This window comes from Bison bison, unplaced genomic scaffold (genome assembly GCF_000754665.1).
Source record: "Bison bison bison isolate TAMUID 2011002044 unplaced genomic scaffold, Bison_UMD1.0 scf7180017864270, whole genome shotgun sequence".
Taxonomy (NCBI): Eukaryota; Metazoa; Chordata; class Mammalia; order Artiodactyla; family Bovidae; genus Bison; species Bison bison.
The window spans coordinates 2,123,050-2,127,725 of NW_011494842.1; positions in this window are offsets into that span (position 1 = coordinate 2,123,050).

Here is a 4,676-nt window from a genome sequence, read left to right on the forward strand (position 1 = left end):
AAGTGAAGTCGCTCAGTTGTGTCTGACTCCTAGCGACCCCATGAACTGCAGCCTACCAGGCTCCTCCGTCCATGGGATTTTCCAGGCAAGAGTACTGGAGTGGGGTGCCATTGCCTTCTCCGGTTGCCATCTAGAGAACCTCATTCCTTTATTCAGCAACTATTTAATGCAGTAGTCTCTACTGAAAATACTCTTGAGCCCTTTACTTTTCCTTTTCAAAAAATCAGAAAAAAATCCTAGGGAGACCATAGAATTATCACCTCCCATGTGTCGCAGAGACATTACTTTGCCAACAAAGGTCCGTCTAGTCAAGGCTATGGTTTTTCCAGTAGTCATGTATGGATGTGAGAGTTGGACTGTGAAGAAAGCTGAGCGCCGAAGAATTGATGCTTTTGAACTGTGGTGTTGGAGAAGACTCTTGAGAGTCCCTTGGACTGCAAGGAGATCCAACCAGTCCATCCTAAATTAGGAGATCAGTTCTGGGTGTTCCTTGGAAGGAATGATGCTAAAGCTGAAACTCCAATACTTTGGCCACCTCATGCAAAGAGTTGACTCATTGGAAAAGACTCTGATGCTGGGAGGGATTGGGGGCAGGAGGAGAAGGGGACGACAGAGGATGAGATGGCTGGATGGCATCACCGACTTGATGGATGTGAGTTTGAGTGAACTGCAGGAGTTGGTGATGGACAGGGAGGCCTGGCCTGCTGAGATTCATGGTGTCGCAAAGAGTCGGACACGACTGAGCAACTGAGCTGAACTGAACTGATGCGTCGTCAGATAGGTCGCCTCGGTGACTGGACGGGGCCTTGGGTGAGGGTCTCCCTCAGCTGAGCGCAGCGGGCTCCCAGGCTCCTCACAGTGCAGGTCTGCAGGCAGCCTGTAGGGGGGGCCTGTGCGGACCCCCCCTCTCAGGGACCCGTTGCGGTGAGTGTGGGGCTGGGCCTTCTGTGCGTCTTGCTGTGAGCAGGTGCATTGTGGCTTTCTCAAATTCAGGCTCCAGCAGGTGCTCAAACCTGAGCTTTCAGAAGGGTTGAGGGGGAAGCCACGTCTCTCCTGTACACAGGTTCTAGCAGACTACTGGCTGTCCCGGCAGAGCTCCTCTGAGTCACTTGGCGTCTCTGAAGCCCTGTACAGCCTGCCAAGTCTCCACCCCGCCCTCTCCACCCCAGGAGGCTTCCCAAGTACGCTTTTAGCCAGGGAGAGACCTTGGCAGAGTGTGAGGGAGAGATTTCTCCCTCTGTTCCTTACAACAGGATGTCATGCAGGCAGGCGGCCTAATTTATGACCACAAGTTCTAATAAAGAAGGCACATACATCTTCAAGAAAAAAATCAGCTTCCCAGGGCTCTGGGGCAAAATCCACAAAAGTACACACACACAGTCTCCCTTTGAAGGACAATGATGAATCTAGAAGGTTAGGAAAAAACGATTTTATACTAAACTCTGAAATGAAAGTGATGAATCTGGAAGACAGTTCGTTAAATTAGCTATGATTTACAGAACATGGGAAGTAAGAAAAAAAATGCAGTTTCTAAGGTATGATTGTACTGCTAGTGTGACAGTCCCCACAGAGGACACAGAAGTTCAAGCTCTTTAGATCTGGAAAGACAGAGACATCATTTCATCCATTATCTTAATTTTTCATATGACATATGATGAAATATCTCTTAAATGTGGTCTAAGTGACCTTTTAGAAAATAGCATTTGGAATTAAACTGAATTAAAATTTAAGAGGCTGAGTGCTGAGTCATTTACCTGGAGAAAAAATGCAAGTTGGATAATAAATGTCAGATGATGACAGAAAATAAGTCAAGGGATTATGAGCATGAATTGTGAAGCAGAATAGTATAGGACTGATTTTCATTTTTTGGAAAGTAAGCAGCATACTGCGGGGTGTCTTCTGCAAGTCATCACTGACAATTTTCTGGTTGAATTATGATTCGGGGACATATGCAGCACTTGAAGAAATCTCAGAGGGGTACTAAGAAAATGACTACAGAAATGAAAATACAGCATTTAAGAAAACTTAAGGAACTGGGACTTTTAGAGTTTTCAAAAAATATATTAAATAACTTCAATATCTTTAAATATTTCCCATTCTCTCTCTTTTCTCTCTCTATCCCTCTTTCTCTCTCACACACACCCATTGGAGCTTGAAACAATTTTTTTCTCACATATTGATATTTTAACTCCAAAGTTAATGGAAATTGAGCTCTTCATTACCCATCCTAGCCTGTTACTAACCATTCATATTAAGAATTCAGGGATAAATGTTCATTCATAGATGAATGGATAAAAATGTGATACATACATACAATGGAATACTACTCAGCCATAAAAAAGGATTAAATAGAGCTATTTGCAACTACATGGGTGGACCTAGAGATTATCATACTGAGTAAGTCAGAAAGAGAGACAAAAATCATATGATATCACTTATATGGGGAATCTAAAAAAAGATACAAATGAACTTATTTACAAAACAGAAACAAACTCATAGACCTAGAAAACAAACTTACGGTTACCAAAGGGGGAAGAGGGAGGGGTAAAGTAGGAGTTTAGGACTAAGAGAACAGATATATACTACTGTATTTAGTATATATATAACCAACAAAGAACCAGTGTACAGCACAGAGAACTCTGCTAAAAATTCTATAACAACCTAAATGGAAACAAATTTGAAAAAAATAGGTACATGTATACAGATAACTGAAGCATCTTGCTGTACAACTGAAACTAACATAACATCGTTAATCAAATATACTCCAATAGGAAATAAAAATTAAAAATAAATAGATTCATTGAATTAAAAAAAAAAAAGAATTTGGGACCCTGTAAAATCCTAGTTGATAGGACTCTATTTCCAATTTTTAACCGAAACTCAAAGGAAAACCAGTAAATATGTTTTCACTTCAGATACATTTCAATCATAGATAGATGAACCAACAAAGCATTGATCTTCATCCTACTTTTGAAGATGCCTGTGTATAAATGACTCTGACACAGAGGCCAGTCATGTCTCCACTTCCCTCTCCACTTGGATAGCCAAAATGAAGCATCCTTTGAAGAATTTCTGTGGGAAGAGGCCTCACAAGAAATCACGGGTTAGAAATAGTCTAGTTTCTTATTTCTGTGTTATGGTTTAAATCTGAGGAGAGTTGAATTTGCCTTTCAGCCCTAAGATAAAAATATAAGAAATGTGACCCAAACCGTGGGGAACGTAAATTCCTTCAGTGTTCTCTTGTCCAGGAAAACTTGGGACTCTGAAATTAAGGAAGAAAGAAGCTATAAAATGGAGGAATTATCTCCAAACTCTTCTGGAGTATACTTGGATGCACTTTTGAATATACTTGTAATTTTTGTTTTTGCATCTTTATTTGCCAATGTGGGGGTCTTACAGTTGGATCTAAGAACAAGCCTTCAGAAATAAGACTTGCAGATAGCCTGGTGAAATTAGAATATATGTCAAATTTCCTTGGGCTTTTGCACTTTTAACTGAAGTTATAAAAATACCTGGTATAGGTGCTAAGCTGTGATATTCAGCACGAATAGTTAGCAGTGAAAGTTAGATGTTTAAGCAGGACTTAAGGCACAAGACAGCTCTATGTTGACATTCTGTTTTCCTAAGTGTCTTTCACCTTCAGAGTTGCTTTGAGGGTTCAACTCAGGGCTCTTCTGGTTGACAGCGACAGAAACCCAAGCCAAAGGAGCTTAATGAAAGCAAAAAGGGTCTATTAGCTCACAGAAGGGAAAAACCTGAAAGTAAGCCTACTTGCAGGACCCTTGGTCTTATTGCATTAGGTCCAGTCCTTCATGTAGTGAATATTGGTTTATTCTTCCCATAGGAATGAGCTGGTGAGAAGCATAGACATGGCCCTAATACTGCACGACATTGACTCCTGGGGTAGGTGTGTGGCTCAGCCGGTGTAGATGGATGAAAGATGCTTTAGTTGTTGACACTTAAAATGCAATAATATAGCAAATATATAATGATTTATTTTTTTGGACCTCAAGCAGAAGTGAGTCCTGAAGAGTCAAGGCAGAAGGCAGAAGGCATTCCTAAGATGGCAGTATTTCAATTACGGGTAGTCTTTTTGTAACATAACTCCTAAATCTACAGCCTGGGTTGGTATGAAGCTGAGGTGAGACAAAGGTGAGACTCTGTTTCCTGTTTTCTAATTTTGGGGTCTATGACTTAGATCTCTGTCATTGAGGAGGAAGAGGCCACATTGTGGATTTGGATACAATAATGTTCTCAAACAAAAATCAGGAAATTTTACTTGACAAACATAGACTTTTCTAATTTTTAAATTTAAATGCTTATATCCCTGTCTTAATAAAGAAAACATTTAATAAATGTTAAATAAATATATTAAATTATTGAATAAAACGAAATAATAAAATATTTACTGAGGGATATGATAACTAATAATAAGATAATTATGATGGTGTGATCACTCACCTAGAGCCAGACATCCTGGAATGTGAAGTCAAGTGGGCCTTGGAAAGCATCACTACGAACAAAGCTAGTGGAGGTGATGGAATTCCAGTTGAGCTATTTCAAATCCAGAAAGACGATGCTGTGAAAGTGCTGCACTCACTATGCCAGCAAATTTGGAAAACTCAGCAGTGGCCACAGGACTGGAAAAGGTCAATTTTCATTCCAATCCCAAAGAA